Here is a 10,156-nt window from a genome sequence, read left to right on the forward strand (position 1 = left end):
ACATTTACTGTCTAAGCACAACCCTGCACAACCAAAACGCCCCTTCCTCATCTCAAAGTACTGTCTGTAAACCTCCCCCAGCCCATTGACTTTGACAGATTATTCTTGTCAATAGCAGCCCTTTGCAGGGGAATTTTGTAGACTTTGTATTGTGTTCTGAGAATCTGCATAGAGAAGAATGAGGTGGTTGTGTCATTACTGTTGTGTTCTTGATGTTATACCTTTCAGGGTCCCTTGCTGGTTTCTGTCCCACAGTCTTGTTGGGTTTCATAACTGCAAGGTGTGTCTGCTCCCAAATGCTTGTGTACCCAAAATGCCCCCGTTTTGGGGTATGTTTCAAACCAAATTAAATCAAATTTTATTTGTCACATACACGTGTTTAGCAGATGTTATAGCGGGTGTAGCGAAATGCTTGTGCTTCTAGCTCCGACAGTGCAGTAATATCTAACAGTTTCACAACATATAGCCAATACACACAAAAAAGTAAGGAATGGGATTTAAGAAAATATACATATAGTTGGTACATACAGTGGGGAAAAAAAGTATTTAGTCAGCCACCAATTGTGCAAGTTCTCCCACTTAAAAAGATGAGAGAGGCCTGTAATTTTCATCATAGGTACATGTCAACTATGACAGACAAAATGAGGAAAAAAAATCCAGAAAATCACATTGTAGGATTTTTAATGAATTTATTTGCAAATTATGGTGGAAAATAAGTATTTGGTCAATAACAAAACTTTCTCAATACTTTGTTATATACCCTTTGTTGGCAATGACACAGGTCAAACATTTTCTGTAAGTCTTCACAAGGTTTTCACACACTGTTGCTGGTATTTGGCCCATTCCTCCATGCAGATCTCCTCTAGAGCAATGATGTTTTGGGGCTGTCGCTGGGCAACACGGACTTTCAACTCCCTCCAAAGATTTTCTATGGGTTGAGATCTGGAGACTGGCTAGGACACTCCAGGACCTTGAAATGCTTCTTACGAAGCCACTCCTTCGTTGCTCGGGCGGTGTGTTTGGGATCATTGTCATGCTGAAAGACCCAGCCACATTTAATCTTCAATGCCCTTGCTGATGGAAGGAGGTTTTCACTCAAAATCTCACGATACATGGCCCCATTCATTCTTTCCTTTACACGGATAAGTCGTCCTGGTCCCTTTGCAGAAAAACACCCCCAAAGCATGATGTTTCCACGCCCATGTTTCACAGTAGGTATGGTGTTCTTTGGATGCAACTCAGCATTCTTTGTCCTCCAAACACGACGAGTTGAGTTTTTACCAAAAAGTTCTATTTTGGTTACATCTGACCATATGACATTCTCCCAATCCTCTTCTGGATCATCCAAATGCACTCTAGCAAACTTCAGACGGGCCTGGACATGTACTGGCTTAAGCAGGGGGACACGTCTGGCGCTGCAGGATTTGAGTCCCTGGTGGCGTAGTGTGTTACTGATGGTAGGCTTTGTTACTTTGGTCCCAGCTCTCTGCAGGTCATTCACTAGGTCCCCCCGTGTGGTTCTGGGATTTTTGCTCACCGTTCTTGTGATCATTTTGACCCCACGGGGTGAGATCTTGTGTGGAGCCCCAGATCGAGGGAGATTATCAGTGGTCTTGTATGTCTTCCATTTCCTAATAATTGCTCCCACAGTTGATTTCTTCAAACCAAGCTGCTTACCTATTGCAGATTCAGTCTTCCCAGCCTGGTGCAGGTCTACAATTTTGTTTCTGGTGTCCTTTGACAGCTCTTTGGTCTTGGCCATAGTGCAGTTTGGAGTGTGACTGTTTGAGGTTGTGGACAGGTGTCTTTTATATTGATAACAAGTTCAAACAGGTGCCATTAATACAGGTAACGAGTGGAGGACAAAGGAGCCTCTTAAAGAAGAAGTTACAGGTCTGTGAGAGCCAGAAATCTTGCTTGTTTGTAGGTGACCAAATACTTATTTTCCACCATAATTTGCAAATAAATTCATTAAAAATCCTACAATGTGATTTTCTGGATTTTTTTTTCTCAATTTGTCTGTCATAGTTGATGTGTACCTATGAAGAAAATTACAGGCCTCTCTCATCTTTTTAAGTGGAAGAACTTGCACAATTGGTGGCTGACTAAATACTTTTTTCCCCACTGTATAACGATGGTCATTATGGCCAAACAGTTCTATTTTTGTTTCATCAGACCAGAGGTCATTTCTCCAAAAAGTACGATCTTTGTCCCCATGTGCAGTTGCAAACCATAGTCTGGCTTTTTTATGGCGGTTTTGGAGCAGTGGCTTCTTCCTTGCTGAGCGGCCTTTCAGGTTATGTCGATATAGGACTCGTTTTACTGTGGATATAGATACTTTTGTACCTGTTTCCTCCAGCATCTTCACAAGGTCATTTGCTGTTGTTCTGGGATTGATTTGCACTTTTTGCACCAAAGTACGTTCATCTCTAGGAGACAGAACCTGTCTCCTTCCTGAGCGGTATGATGGCTGCGTGGTCCAATGGTGTTTATACTTGCGTACTATTGTTTTTACAGATGAACGTGGTACCTTCAGACGTTTGGAAATTGCTCCCAAGGATGAACCAGACCTGTGGAGGTCTACAATTATTTTTCTGAGGTCTTGGCTGATTTCTTCTGATTTTCCCATGATGTCAGCAAAGAGGCACTGAGTTTGAAGGTAGGCCTTGAAATACATCCATAGGTACACCTCCAATTGACTGAAATTATGTCAATTAGCCTATCAGAAGCTTCTAAAGCCATGACATCATTTTCTGCAATTTTCCTAACTGTTTAAAGGCACAGTCAACTTAATGTATGTAAAAAAAATGGGTTTTAGGTGATAAGCCAAATTTCGTCAGCCTCCTGAGGTTGAAGAGGCTCTGTTGCACCTTCTTCACCACACTATCTGCATGGGTGGACCATTTCAGTTTGTCAGTGATGTGTACGGCAAGGAACTTGAAGCTTTCCACCTTCTCCACTGCGGTCCCGTCGATGTGGATAGGGGGGTGCACCCTCTGCTGTTTCCTGAAGTCCACGATCATCTCCTTTGTTTTGTTGATGTTGAGTGAGAGGTTATTTTCCTGGCACCACACTCCAAGAGCCCTCACCTCCTCCCTGTAGGCGGTCTCGTCATTGTTGGTAATCAAGCCTACTACTGTTGTGTTGTCTGCAAACTTGATGATTGTGTTGGAGGCGTGCCTGGCCACGCAGTCATGGGTGAACAGGGAGTACAGGAGGGGGCTGAGCATGCACCCTTGTGGGGCCCCAGTGTTGAGGATCAGCGAAGTGGAGATGTTGTTTTCTACCTTCACCACCTGGGGGTGGCCCGTCAGGAAGTCCAGGACCCAGTTGCACAGGGGCGGGGTTCAGACCCAGGGCCTCGAGCTTAATGATGAGCTTGGAGGGTACTATGGTGTTGAATGCTGAGCTATAGTCAATGAACAGCATTCTTACATAGGTATTCCTCTTGTCCAGATGGGATAGGGCAGTGTGCAGTGTGATGGCAATTGCATCGTCTGTGGATCTATTGGGTCGGTAAGCAAAATGAAGTGGGTCTAGGGTGACAGGTAAGGTAGAGGTGATATGATCCTTGACTACTCTCAAAGCACTTCATGATGACAGAGGTGAGTGCTACAGGGCAATAGTCATTTAGTTCAGTTACCTTTGCTTTCTTCTGGTACAGGAACAAAGGTGAACCTCTTGAAGCATATGGGAACAGCAGACTGGGAAAGGGAGAGATTGAACACTGTGTTAACAAACCTCCAAACGAGCTTCAATGCCATACAACACTCCTTCAGTAGCCTCCAACTGCTCTTAAACACTAGTAAAACTAAATGCATGCTTTTCAATCGAACGCTGCTGGCACCCGCCCACCCGACTAGAATCACCACTCTCGACGGGTCTGACCTAGAGTATGTGGACAACTACAAATACCTAGGTGTCTGGTTAGACTGTAAACTCAACTTCCAGACTCACATAAAGAATCTCCAATCCAAAGTTAAATCTAGAATCGGCTTCCTATTTCGCAACAAAGCCTCCTTCACTCATGCTGCCAAACATGCCCTCGTAAAACTGACTATCCTACCGATCCTTGACTTCGGCGATGTCATTTACAAAATAGCCTCCAACACTCTACTCAGCAAATTGGATGTAGTCTATCACAGTGCCATCCGTTTTGTCTCCAAAGCCCCATACGCTACCCACCACTGTGACCTGTACGCTCTTGTTGGCTGGTCCTCACTACATGTTCGTCATCAAACCCACTGGCTCCAGGCCATCTATAAATCACTGCTAGGCAAATCCCCGCCTTATCTTAGCTCATTGGTCACCATAGCAGCACCCACCCGTAGTCTGCGCTCCAGCAGGTATATCTCACTGGTCATTCCCAAAGCCAACACCTCCTTTGGCCGCCATTCCTTCCAGTTCTCTGCTGCCAATGACTGGAACGAATTGCAAAAATCTCTGAAGCTGGAGACTCTTATCTCCCTCAATAACTTTAAGCATCAGTTGTCAGAGCACCTTACCGATCACTGCACCTGTACACAGCCCATCTGAAATTAGCCCACCCAACTACCTCATCCCTATATTGTTATTTATTTTGCTCTTTTTGCACCCCAGTATCTCTATTTGCACATAATCTCTTGCACATCTAGCATTCCAGTGTTAATACTATTGTAATTATTTTGCACTATAGCCTATTTATTGCCTTACCTCCATAACTTGCTACATTTGCACACACTGTATATATATTTTCTGTTGTATTTTTGACTTTATGTTTTTTACCCCATATGTAACTCTGTGTTGTTTTTATTGCACTGCTTTGCTTTATCTTGGCCAGGTCGCAGTTGTAAATGAGAACCTGTTCTCAACTGGCTTACCTGGTTAAATAAAGGTTAAATAAAATAAATAAATAAATAAAAATATGTCCATGAACACACCAGCCAGCTGGTCTGCACATGCTCTGAGGACGCGGCTAGGGATGCCCTCTGGGCCGGCAGCCTTGCGGGGGTTAACATGCTTAAATGTCTTAATCATGTTGGCCATGGAGAAGGAGAGACCACAGTCCTTGGTAGTGGGCCTCGTCAGTGGCACTATGTTATCCTCAAAGCGGGCTAAGAAGATGTTTAGCTTGTCTGGAAGCGAGATGTCGGTGTCGGCAACGTGGCTGGTTTTCTTTTTGTAGTCCGTGATTGTCTGTAGACCTTGCCACATACGTCTCGTGTCTGAGCCGTTGAATTGCGACTCCACTTTGTCTCTATACTGATGTTTTGCCAGTTTAATTGCCTTGCGGAGTGAGTAGCTACACTATTTGTATTCTGCCATATTCCCAGTCACCTTGCCATGGTTGAATGCGGTGGTTCGCGTTTTCAGATTTGCGCGAATGCTGCCGTCTATCCCCGGTTTCTGGTTAGGGTAGGTTTTAATAGTCACAGTGGGCACACCATCACCTATACACTTCCTGATAAACTCAGTCACTGTTTCAGTGTATATGTCTACATTATTTTCAGAAGCTACCCGGAACATATCCCAGTCCGCTTGATCAAAACAATCTTGAAGCGTGGATTCTGATTGGTCAGACCAGCGTTGAATAGTCCTTAGCACGGGTAATTCCTTTTTGAGTTTCTGCCTATAGGAAGGGAGAAGCAAAATGGAGTCGTGTTCAGAATTGCCGAAAGGAGGGCTGGGGAGGGCCTTATAACCATCCCGGAAGTTTGAATAGCAATGGTCGAGGATTTTAGCAGCGCGAGTACAACAGTCGATATGTTGATAGAACTTTGGCAGCCTAGTCCTCAAATTTGCTTTGTTAAAATCCCTGGCTACTAAAATCCCCGGCTACTACTTTTGCAGCCTCAGGATATGTGGTTTCCAGTTTGCATAAGGTCCAGTGATGTTCACTGAGTGCCGTCGTGGTATCGGCTTGAGGGGGGATATACACGGCCGTGGCTATAACAGAACAAAATTATCTTGGGAGATAATCTGATTGTGAGATATTCTAGGTTGGGTGAACAGAAGGACTCGAGTTCCTCTATCTTACTACAATTACACCACAAGTCGTTAATCATGAAACACACACCTCAGCCCTTCTGCTTCCCGGAGAGATATTTATTCCTGTCTGCGTGATGAACTGAGAACCCATCTGGCTGGATCGATTCCGACAGAATATCCCAAGAGAGCCATGTTTCCGTGAAACAGAGTATGTTACAGGCCTTGATGTCTCTCTGGAAAGAAATCCTTGGCCGTAGTTCGTCGACTTTGTTAACTAAAGATTGAACATTAGCGAGTAGAATACTTGGAAGCGGTGGGTGGTGCGCGCGCCTCCTAAGTCGGACTAGCAGGCCGCTCCGAGTGCCTCTCCACCGCCGGCAATGTTTTGGGTCAGCCGCTGGAATCAGTTCAGTTACCCTGGGGAGAGCAAACAAAGGATCTGCTTCGGGAAAGTCGTATTCCTGGTCGTAATGCTGATGAGTTACCGCCGCTCTGATATCCAATAGTTTTTCCCGGCTGTATGTAATGATGCAAAACACTTTCTGAGCTAATAATATAAAAAATAATACATAAACAAATCAAAATACTGCAAAGTTTCCTAAGAGCTAGTCGCGAGGCTGCCATCTTCGTCGGTGCCAGGTATTTGGATATGCGACTATCCAAATAAAGTGTGACCCTTTGTGCACATATCACACAATGATTCATTTATATGGCACAAAATGGATTAACATGCATCAGGAATTCTCCACGATATCAATATTGGACCTGCGAAATTGACAAAAGTCTCCAATGGTTATTTTGGATGTAAATTACATGTTTCAGAAGGGTCCAGACTCTTTTTTTGCAATTTCACTTGTTTTTCACAAACTTACCCCAACCAGCTATTCACTTCCTCATCCTTGTTGTGCAGTATGAGGGCTCAGAGAAAACATGAACAAAGGCTCCAAAAACACCCAACTACGTCCTTTTAGAAATGGAAAAGCTCTCAATATAGTGATGCAGGTCTTTAGATGTTGTACACATGAAATTGTGTTATTACGAACTTTATCCGCAACATTATATTCCATTTTATTGCGACTCGAGCGATACCTCGTCATCCATTCTAGCAGCAGGCTGCACAGAGAATAGAACAGCTGCATAGGGGAAACGGCTTGAGTCGCACAAAATGGAATATAAAGTTCGGAATGGCACATTTCATCTGTACAACATCTAAAGACCTGCATCACTATATTGAGAGCTTTTCAGTTTCTAAAAGGACGTAGTTGGGTGTTTTTGGAGCCTTTGTTCATGTTTTTTCAGAGCACTTGTACTGCACAATGAGGATGAGAGAGTGATTCGCTGGCTGGGGTAAGTTTCTCGAATACATCAAAAATAGAGATTTGGTTGAAAAAAAACGAACTTTAAGACATATTTGCTGTTTACTGCAGTTTCAAGGATGAAAATGTATCTACTTTAGTGCATCTACGACTCGGTGAAACATAAGATATTACAGTTTTTAATGTCCCGTTGGTAGGATATCCTTGATCTTAGGTCATCTATTTTGTTTTCCAATGATTGTACGTTGGCTAATAGGACTGATGGAAGAGGCAGATTACTCGCTCGCCGTCGGATCCTTACAAGGCACCCCGACCTACGTCCACGATATCTCCATCTCTTTCTCATGCGAATGACAGGGATTTGGGCCTTGTCGGGTATCTGTAGAATATCCTTCACGTCTGACTCGAAGAAAATATATTCGTCCAATACGAGGTGAGCAATCGCTGTCCTGCAATGTTTTGGGTCAGCCGCTGGAATCAGTTCAGTTGCCCTGGGGAGAGCAAACAAAGGATCTGCTTCGGGAAAGTTGTATTCCTGGTCGTAATGCTGGTGAGTTACCGCCGCTCTGATATCCAATAGTTTTTCCCGGCTGTATGTAATGATGCAAAAAACTTTCTGAGCTAATAATGTAAAAAAATATTACATAAAAAAAACAAAATACTGCAAAGTTTCCTAAGAGCTAGTCGCGAGGCCGTCATCTTCGTCGGCGCCAGGTACAGCAGGGCGAATGGAATGACTACAGATAACCTGAGTTTTACAAAAAGAAAAGGTAAAAAGAAAAGCACAAACATTACACTACTGTACTGGCCTTCCTTCTATTTCTTTTCAACTCTCCATATTGAATTAAACTCCGACATTGTCCTTTTTGCCTCAGTGGATCAACTTTAACTTTTTCTGCCCGAGTTCACAAAAGCATTTGGCAATTGGCGTGTATTTGTCGTGCCACAATTAGACCCTAAAGCAGGGATCATCAACTAGATTCAGCCGCGGGACGATTATTTATTGAGTGGATGGTCAGGGGCCGGAACATAATTACAAATAGTTTGTAGACTGCAAATTGACCACAAGAAGCCCAAATATATATATTATAGTTATATAATATAGATATAATATTTGACTAAAACATAATAATAATAATAATTATTATTATTATTATTATTATTATTATTAGTATTATTATTAGTATTATTATTATTTTTGCTCAGGAAACTTGGGGGGCCAATTAAAATATGCCGCCAGTTGGCTAACCCTGCCCGAAAGCTTAACGGCAGATACTGTACAAATTATGAAATAAAAACCTCAATGTAGCCTATAGATATGAATTGCATAAGATTGTACATTTATGGATTTTTTATGCATTGTTTTCTCTTTATTCAACTCTTTATTCTCTTGAGTCAACCCACGCATCATTAGTCCACTCCCCTTTAAGTCACTCCAATCCACACAATGGCAACTGACAAACCAGAGTCAGGGAGGAAGTGGGATAACAGTTGTCATAGTATAGTCAGCCAGACTCACACTACATCTTAACCAGTCTAAAGTGAAGTGCCCACCCACCCACACAGGACAGGACAGCAGGGTGTTTGAGACAAGTCTGGTCCTGGATTTGAGATAGGCAATTACACGGTAGACTTAACAGGAAGGCCAGGCAGGATCACGGTCTTTCATTCAGAGTGAGAGCCCTTCACCTATGCGAGGAGAGCAAGACAATGTCCACACACAGGAGTCATGTTACCTCCAAGGCCCAGCCATAACAGAGGTAGTTAGCTAGTAGTGACTTCCCCTCAGGTCATGTCTTTCCCACTGGAGGCATGTGTGTACATATGGCTGTATGGTCCATAGTGTGAGAGCATACCTCTGAGGGGCAGTCAGCAGAAGCCAGGTCTACACCACTGGATGAAATACTGCCGGACTTCAAAAGCCGCAACTTTTAAAAGAGCAGATGAAGGAGAGAGAACAGAACAACAGGGAAAGGACTAGTTAAACCAGCAAGGGGTCCCTGTTTAGACAAGGAGGTTGGTGTTCTCCCAGATATATTTTAAAAACCATCTGTGAAATCACCAGCCTACTTTCAAACACAAAGCAATTGCGAGGGTTTGGAAAGAAGATGAAAAAAACCATCAACTGTGAGGCTGAAAAAAGAGCCGTCTGTCTGTTTACCCTTGTGTCCCTCTCTATCCTCCGATAACAGAGGACAGGCTCCAGCCAGGGAGCCACGGTCAACACTAGCCATCCCCAGGAGGAGACATTCCTCCTCCCCATGCCCAAGCCTTTGGTCTAGCCTTCCTCAGAAATGCCAAATAGCACTTGTGAGAAAGGAACAAAGGATCTGCCAACAGGCACACACCTACAGGAAATGACTGGTGTCTGGTTTTTATTTCCCCAATCCATTTTTTGGGAGGCCGTACCTGCCTCACCGATGAGCCTGGTCTCATAAACTAGACGTAACATGGTAAATGTAAATCTGGGACACTCAAATTAGTATGATATTTTACGCTTGATATGGTTACATAAGACAGAAGGTTATTTTTAAGGCAAAAATAAAAGTAGGGTGGTTGGTTGAGGTGTATGGGTAGGCATATAATGCGAATGTCTAGCAACCCAAAGGTTGTGTGTTCAAATCTCATCACAGATACCTTCTGCAACTACTTGCTACTTTGCAACTCCTTAGCATGTTTTTATTTTTTAAACAAATATTTAGGGGGTAGATCAGCTTTAATATTGCAGATAGATTGTGACTTCTATCAATGTAATTGTCTGCATCATTTCCAATCCCCTATACATGTTTTTTGTAAAAAAAAAAAAATATATATATATACAGTAGTAGTCAAAAGTTTGGAATCACCGACTCCTTTGAGGGTTTTTCTTTACT

Source organism: Coregonus lavaretus, assembly GCF_964263955.1.
Source record: "Coregonus lavaretus genome assembly, chromosome: 10".
Classification (NCBI taxonomy): Eukaryota; Metazoa; Chordata; class Actinopteri; order Salmoniformes; family Salmonidae; genus Coregonus; species Coregonus lavaretus.